The sequence below is a fragment of the Lactuca saligna genome, chromosome 3 (genome assembly GCF_052625555.1).
Source record: "Lactuca saligna cultivar CGN05327 chromosome 3, ASM5262555v1, whole genome shotgun sequence".
In the NCBI taxonomy this organism is placed as follows: domain Eukaryota; kingdom Viridiplantae; phylum Streptophyta; class Magnoliopsida; order Asterales; family Asteraceae; genus Lactuca; species Lactuca saligna.
Window position 1 is genome coordinate 7223472 of NC_136419.1, and position 9348 is coordinate 7232819.

Below are 9348 nucleotides of genomic sequence, written 5' to 3' on the forward strand. Positions count from 1 at the left end.
GATATTCAAGACTAACGAAAACACAAACAGATTCGAAAAGACTTGGCAGATCATATTTACGATGACATTGAAGATAAATAATTTAAGTCAAAAATGTAATTTCTTTCGTCTTATTATTATTATTATTATTTTTGGTTTTTAGGTTTTTAAATTTTTTTATCCATAGTTGTAATTTTTTTATGTTGTTTTTAATTTAGGATTTAAAATTTATTTTTTACTTTTTAAATGTTATTTTTAATTTATGATTTAAATTATATGATAATTATAAATATTATGACATAAATAAAAAAGAAAAGAAATTGGAAATATAGAAATTAAAAACATTAAAAAAATAGAAACTAAAAAGTGTTGTTATATGTTATTTGGTGTTGCCTCTTTTTAAGGGTGTTAACATGCAATAATATTTTGTCGCGGATACTTGAACCGAACCGTTTGATTATATATATATATATATATATATATATATATATATATATATATATATATATATATATATATATATATATATATATATATATATACAAATTAAAAAAAAATATTATTTCATTAGTATTGTTTTGATTGATCTACGAGTCCAATAACCTAAACAAAAATCCATATCGACAACTCCAATTTTGTAATTTTAAATTTATTTGATTTTCTTGTTATTTTTATTATTGTATTTATTATACAAATTATAATATATGATATTTGAACTTCATTATGTTTTTTTTAACTCTTTGGCTTACTAATTTTAAGAAAGAGATAACTAAAATGGAGTTTGTAGTTTCAATTGAATTTAAATTTTTATATCTTATCGGGTACCCGTGAACTGAACCGTGTTCATACGGTTCGGTTCGGTTCGGGTTTTTTGTCAATACGGTTCAGTTTTGATTAGTGCGCATGATGTACCCGTCCCGTGGTCATGGTTCATAATTTTATTACTATCCGAACTGAACCACTCCATGAACACCCTTAGAGAGCATCCAAGAGGGGAGTAGTTTCAGGGACCACTTGTGTAGGTTTTGGAAACCTATGGATGATTTATGTCTTTCATTTAAATGTTGGACAAATATAGATTGTTGTAACCATAGGGACCAAAAATGTAACTCAAGTTTTAATGTAAGTTTTACGGTCATTATAAAAGCTTCAATTAGGGTAGAATTTCACTATCGCTTTTCAATTTCGGTCTTTCTTTTGGTGTTCTTGTTTCTTGCCTTCTCAATTTCGCTTGACACTTGGCTTTCGTACTGCCTTCAATCTACGATTTTCACTTCTTTCTTTAGGGATGCGTGTGTGTATGCCAGCAAAAATGGTGCGAATTTAAGTACATAATCCTGCTATTGCCCCCAGGTACTTCTGTTTCCATCTATAAGCATTTGTCGAGGGTAAGGCTTTTGTGATTCTTTTGGATTAACTGGTTGTTACACTCATATATTTATTTAGTGTTGTCGTTTGTTGCTTTTTGAATTTTTAGGTAAATGGTTTACAGTGGGTTAAAGCTTGCTGTAAGTGATACAAGTCAAAACTTGTTTCCTTAATGTTCGTGTTTTTTTGAATTAACTGGTTGTAAATATCGGTTTTTACCCGCTGGAAGATTAAAAAGTTGAATCTTTATTAGGTTTTGCCACGTTATATCTGTTTACAGTCAGTCTGTAAGAACTATTAGCTTTATGAAATCAGTTTAGGACTAAATACTTTTCATCAAATACATCTATTGGATTGTCAACAACCAGGGGCCTGATACACCAGAATTTCTATTGACGAAAAAGATAGAAATTTCAGATATCTGAATTTGCAAAATCTAGTACCAGCATTTGAATATATATATATATATATATATATATATATATATATATATATATATATATATATATATATATATATATATATATATATATATATATATATATATATAAGCATTTTCATTATGTAGCTGTTTTGATATAAGAAAGTGAATCATAATTTCAAGCTGAAGAAACCGAATCATTAATTTGAGACAAGTAGATTCTAGTTTGATATGGTGGCCTAATAAACAACAATGATTAACCTAAGTTCTTACAGTTGCGTGGAAAATATCTAATCAATGTCAAAATTTATGCAGTATTAAACAAGGATCGGTGGTGGTTTATAGTAATGTCAGTCCTGATGTGGCCTCCACTTTTCCCTATGCTTTTTCGACAGGAAAATGTTAAGTTCCTAAGATACTTAGGCAGGACTAAAAACCTTGAGTTCAGCAGAGTAATTCATGCTCCTTTCATAGTGTCTGACCAGTGGTCTCAAGATAATACACCTGATCTGAATCTGATTGATGTTTACTCAAAATGTGAAGCACTAGGATCTGCACACCATAATGGGTTTGCTTTTGAAGTTGTTAGATTGTTTAAATCAATGGTTTCAGATCATGATGAGTCTTGCCTGCCTCCTAACGAGTATATATCTGGATTGGTGCTTTCGTCTTGTTTAAACATTGGATACCTTTCATTAGGCAGGCAGTGTCATGGGTACCTGTTGAAATCTGGATTAGTGTTCAATCAGTACGTGAAAGCTGCACTTGTAAGCTTGTATTCCATGTTGCCGGACGTGGTAGGTGCTATGGAGGTTTTACTTTGTAACCCAGTTGGATTGCAATTGGATAATAATCTGATCTTGGATGGACTTGTTGAGAAAGGTTACTTGGGTGAGGCATTGATTATCTTAAGGAGGAGAATATTGGCTGAAAATATGGCATGGGACAATGCTACTTATATTGGTATTTTTGGTCTTTGTGCTCGGCTTAAAGATTTGAACTTGGGGCGTCAAGTTCACAACAAGCTTTTAAAGAGCTGTGATGTTGAGTCTGATGAGTCTGTATGCAATGTAGTGATCAATATGTATGGGAAATGTAAAGAGATTGTAAGTGCTAGAAAAGTTTTTGACAGGTTTGAATCTCGAAACGTGGTTATATGGACAACAATGTTGGCTTCTTACTTGGAGCATGGGTCTTTCGAAGAGTCGTTAAAATTGTTTTCAGAAATGCGACATAAGGATGTTGTCCCAAATGAATCTACATTTTTTGTTCTACTCACTGTTAGTTCAAAGTTATTCTCTAGGAGATGCGGGAAGTTGTTACATGCACTTTCAGTGAAGACTGGATTCAATGGTCATAAGAATGTCGAGAATACCTTGATTGACATGTACTCTAGGACTGGCGACATTAAAGCTGCAGAAAAGGTGTTTTTAGATATGACTAATTATCGTGATATTGTAACCTGGAATATGATGATATGCGGATACTCCCTTCATGGTTTTGGTAACGAGTCTTTGGCTTTGTTTAAAAAAATGTTGAAATCAGGGGAGGATCCTAATTATGAGACTTTTGTTGGTGTTCTTAATGCCAGTGGACATGTGGAAGAAGGGTTGTACTATTTGTATGAGTTAATGAAACAGAAGGGTGTGAAACCTGGTTTAGAGCACTATATGTGTATCATTAATATGCTAATCAAGGGTGGACGACTAAAGGAAGCTTTAAGTTTCATTGTATCAACACCAAGTAAATGGGATGCCTTTGCTTGGAGTACCTTTCTCACTGGTTGTCATGCTCATGGAAACTATACTCTAGGCATCCGAGCTGCAGAGTTGATCCCTGATGACATGGCAACTAAGGTGAGCAAGTGTTGTGGAGTCGCACAAGTGCGTGAAGTGATGGAAATAAGGGGAGAGCGCGGGTGTAGCTGGATGGAAATCAAGGATAAAACATATGTGTTTGCTTCGGTACACAAGGGGGATGGAGATCAAAAATTTGTTGAGGGTCATAAAATGATGAAGGTTCTTCTTAGTTGTCTTCAATTTTTTTTAAAGGAGCCTGATGCTTATGTTGAGGATAAATTGAAGGGAGATTATGATAGTTATCACAGCGAAGCACTTGCGATAGCTTATGCCATATTTGAGACACATGACATGGCACCGATCTGTATCATAAAGGCCTCGGGAAGGATATGTAGCGGTTGCCACCATCTTATGAAATTAACCTCAAAAGTCTCAAAAAGGCTGATAACGGTGAGAGACGCCTACCATTTCCATAACTTCCAAGATGGACATTGCTCCTGTGCAGATTATTGGTGATTTCATATGAGCACCAACTTCAACTTGCATGCACCCAATAGACCCTCCCTCTTACAGGCAGGTAGTATGATTCCAACAACTTAAATAAATCATGGAGTAAATTACTTAAATCGTCCTTGTCCTATCCTTTTCTTTACGCTGGTCCTGTAGTATTTTTTGTAACCGATTTTCGTCCCAGTCATAGATGAAAAGACCAACTTACCCTTATCTATTTTTTTCTAATTTATTTATTGTTTATATTAATATATCAAGAAAGTTGTTTAATAAAACATGTGGGTCCCACCCACCACCCCACACCCATCTTTTTTTTCCCATTGACACCACCTCCTCTATCAAACACTACCTCCTCCTGATGAACTCGAATCCTCGAATCGAATCCATAAACCAGATGAAACCTGGCTCTGGTGAACTGCAATCCACAAATCAAAATCCAGAAATTGAAGTAGGGCTCATGCCATACAGGAAAGAAAGAGATAATGATGGCTAATGTAGGGTTGGCGATGGGGCGACAAAGAGAAATAAGGAGAGGAGTTGGTAAAGGGTGTTGGGTGGGGACCACTCTAATTAATAGTATCATAAAACGTAAAGTTAGTTATAAGAAAAGGGTAAAAAATTAGAAAGGGTGGTTTGGACTTTTTATGTCTGCCAGGGATGAAAACCCTAACAATTTTTTTTACATGGATGATCTGAGTGTAAAAATAAAAAAATAGGAAAATTATGTGCAATTTTGACTGAACCTGCGAGGGATGAAAGTTGTAACAATTTTTTTTACAACATGGATGTTTTGAGTGTAAAAATAAAAAAAAAATAGGAAAATTATGTGTAATTTTGACTGAACCATATATATATATATATATATATATATATATATATATATATATATATATATATATATATATATATATATATATTAGAATTGCATAAAAAATACTTTGAGATCACAAATCTTTTTTTTTTACTTTACATAAGTAAAAATCGCTGAATATTTTTTTTTTAAAAAAACTTTTTTCTTTTTCAGCGAATTTAACTTAAAAGTAGCTATTTTTACTAATATAACTTAACATAAAAAAATATTTTTTTTTCAAATTTTCATGATTGTGCTCATTTTGTAAAAAAATTAAAATTTAAGAACTTTGGTTTTTTATCAAAATTTTATGATTATGCTTCAAACAATTAACCTTTGTCAAAGATTATCAATATCTCGCATATAATTTTTAAAACGTCATATCATCTTGTGAGATATATTGACGATAACTAAAATCAAATCTTTACCTTTTATTTTTTCAATCCTACAACAAATATTTGTCCTCGCAGTCTTCACTTATTTTTGAGCCCTCACCTAATCCAATATATATATATATATATATATATATATATATATATATATATATATATATATATATATATATATATATATATATATATATATATATATATATAAGATTTGGGAGAACTTGTGAACTAATAATAAGCATATTATTTTTCAACACCAAAAACACTAATCTTCTTCAAATGATGCGTCTAAGTCATATTTAAGCTAAAAAAAAATTGACAATTTTTTTTTTGGTTTTTTTGTATGATTGTTGATGAGCAGTCATATGGACTACAGATAAGCACAATCAACAGTCATGCAATACTGGTTGCACATCAGTAGTCCATATGGCTGCTGATTGTGCACATCCGCAGTCAATATGACTGCTGATTGTCCATATGACTACTGATTCGGCACTACATATGAGTGCTGATTGTGCATACATGCAAATTTCAAAAATAAATAAAAAATTTTGTCAAATCTTTTTTTTTTTAGCATATATGTATGGCTTAGACACACCATTTGGAGAAGATTGATGTCTGTGGTTTTGAAAAATGATGAGTTGATTATGAGTCGCAAGTTCACATATTTTTTTAGTCTCACAATAATATATAGGGTAAATTACACCATTCGTCCCTCGGGTAGACGACAAAAAGCACGTTTAGTCCCTATTTTTAAAAATTAACTCGGACCATCCCTCGTTTGCTTAAAACTTGCACACTTCGTCCCTAATATGTTTTTTTGTTGCAAATGTAGTCCGCGACACATTTAAAATGACCATAATGCTCTTGGATATTTATTTTTTTTAACTAATATAATATTATTTATTATTATTTATAACTTAACAGAAAAGAAATTAAAAAAAAAAAACAACCCTCTCTTATCTTTATCTCTCTCAGTTATGTTGCAAAATACCATCTCTCTCTCTCTTCTCTCTCTCTCTCTCTCTCTCTCTCTCTCTCTCTCTCTCGGCATTCATGGTCAACACCTACTCTCAGTTTCCCCAACCCATCTGAGTTAATTTTTAAAAATAGGGACTAAACGTGCTTTTCGGCACATGCACGAGGGACGAATTGTGTAATTTACCCTAATATATATATATATATATATATATATATATATATATATGTGTGTGTGTGTGTGTGTAAAAAAATGTGGGTTTTTTTAACATACCATGTGCATATGAAAAAAAGTTTTTTATTTTATATATATATATATATATATATATATATATATATATATATATATATATATATATATATATATATATATATATATATATCGGTTAAGAACGGCAATGACCTATGTTTCATACAGCGCACGATTCCATGGATAGTTTCATTCAAGATCGTGATAGAGGACATAGCTTGCGATTACATGGATACTAATTTTTACTTTGGATTTTTTAGAGCATATCTCAGTGGTTATTATAGCCTAACCTTTTGTATTTTTGATATATACTGTAGGTGTAATGAGGAAAAAGGTTAGGTTGAGGCTTACTATGGAAGGAGTGGAGTTTCACGTCTTTATTTATAGTTGATAGATAAGACTAATATTCGCGATTTTTTTTTTTTTGCACTTTTAATAAAATTCTTGATGATCTGAGGATGTTTATGTTATTATTATCCCCTTGATGATTTTAGATTTAGTTTTAATTATATGCTAGCTTCCTCATTTGATGGTGCTTATTTTGTTTGTTTACTTTTTAAATTTGTTTTATTTAAGATATGTTATTATTCAGTTAAAACAATTCTTACTTGGTCTTAGGGGCGGAGCCCCCGAATTTTGGAATAAGAGGGAAGGATTTAGGAATAAGAGAGGATGAGAGCCTTGCATCACAATAACAATAATATATTAAAACATAAACATAATGTTATATATGAAGAAAATAATAGGTCAAAAGAAAAAATCACAAAAAATTAAAAATTTGTTTCCATTAACCTAAATCTTCAAAAGGTTGAAACAATTTGTTAAATGAAAATTAACTTTCTCAACAAATAAAAGTAACTATAATGACAATATTGTATCGTATTAATATATAAAAACATAATGTTATATATGAATTAAGTATTAGGTCCACAATTTAAAAAAAAAAAATCATCAAGAAATAAAATTTTGTCTCCATTAACCTAAATCTTCAAAAGTATAGCAAGAAATAATTTATTAACTGGAAATTAACCTCCTCAACCAAAGAAAATAACTATGAATTGTCTTGAACTCTTAATGAATAATCGATTAACAAACATTATTAATAAACAAATGGTTACTAACGAATTGAAATTATTATTAATTACAAATTACTAAAAAAACTAGATGCAATAAAAATTAATAGTTACCTTGATTGATTACCATAGCGGTAGAACTCCTCGTTTAATTAAAAGTGGACATGACATATGTATCTGTGTGGCTAGGTTTAATTCTAAACTCCGCAATTAAATTAAAATAAGATATTACTTAGGGAGGAGGGAATCGTTCCCATTGAACCCACCGAACCCACTGAACCCACTGTAACATCAACTTTTCTCTTTGATTTTTCTTCATCTTTCCGAACCCACAACACACGGAAATCCTATCTTTCTCAACCCACTCAATTAAAAAAATATATACAAAATAATCAAGGTAAAATCTTAATTAGCAATAGAGTTACCGCCGGTACCACTCCCTCTTTGGCGGGTTGTTTAATTGGTTTCACGAACCCACTTCATCCTCTCTCTCTACTTTCTCTCTCTCATTTTCTCTTGTACCATATGTTTTAAGACTTGTACCTTAGTTGTTTAGTATTTTTTTTAATTGAGTGGGTTGAAAAAGATAGGATTTCCGTGTGTTATGGGTTCGCAAAGATGAAGAAAAATCAAAAAGAAAAGCTGATGTGACAGTGGGTTCAGTGGGTTCAATGGGAACGACTCCCTCCTCCCTTAGGCTTTTTGTGATTATAGTTTATTAAATTAACAAATGGGCTTATCAATTTAGACACTTTATATTACTATATGACCTTATATATATTAAATGATGGTCTACTGGGTTTTGATTAAATATATAAAGCGAATATTTGTACTCGAGGGGGCTAGGCATCCAACAACCCCTCCATTCCCTCCATCATAGCTTGACAATTGGCATCTTAAAGAAACAAATAATAGTACATCTTGCTTTCTTGGACTCAATTTGTCTGAGATAAAACTAGACATACCCTGAACTTGACCTATTTATGTAAATGGATAAGTGTAAAAAAATTCTTAAATATTGGTCTCATAATCAATTTAATTTTTATATTTTTTTATTCAATTAAATCCCAAAAACCAGTAATCGTATTCAATTTAACCCTTTATCTGGCTAATAGGTCATCTAACTTACAACATTTACACTTTTGGCCCAGATTTTAAATTTTAATATAAATTTGGTCCAAAATTAACACTTTTGGCCTAGATTTTAATTTTTTTTGTTTTACAAATTTGCTCCAAAATTTACCCCTTTTTGTAACACCCAAAGTCAGGAAGGCCAAGAAAGGAAAGGAAACCCTAAGTTTAAGGGACGACTCGTCAAGTCCAAGGAGGAACTCGGCGAGTCCGAGCGGGATCCGGGTCAAGGAGTAAGTGACCGACTCGGCGAGTCGGCCAAGGAGACTCGGCGAGTCTGGTCTGAACGAGGAAAACCCTAAATCCGGGACTTGGAGCCTATTTAAACGCCTCATTCTTTCCCCTAGGGTTCCTTTACTGCCTCTCTCACCCAGAATATCGAACCCTAAGCCCCATTGTTGCTCATTCAAGCTTCCAAGCCATTTTTGGGTGATTTGAAGGAAGAAGAAAGAGGGGAATCATTGAAGCTTCAAGGATTGGCCTTAGATCTGGAGTTTGTGGAACCTTTCTGAGTTATTGAAGGTATTAAGTTGGTTCCTTCATTTAGATCTATTCTAGTTGTGAGTTTTGGGGCTTTTCAAGCCATGTCTAGATACCCCT

The 9348-nt window shown here is 32.1% G+C and overlaps 1 pseudogene across 1 annotated transcript; it reads left to right on the plus strand.

Annotated features, from left to right (window-relative positions):
* The first annotated feature begins 1281 nt into the window (after positions 1-1281).
* Positions 1282-7069, plus strand: LOC145034363 (pentatricopeptide repeat-containing protein At5g39680 pseudogene; annotated as a pseudogene). The gene is made up of 4 exons (XR_013678053.1): positions 1282-1367; positions 1457-1487; positions 2084-4144; positions 6862-7069. The product of XR_013678053.1 is annotated as a pentatricopeptide repeat-containing protein At5g39680 pseudogene (transcript).
* The last annotated feature ends 2279 nt before the right edge of the window (positions 7070-9348 follow it).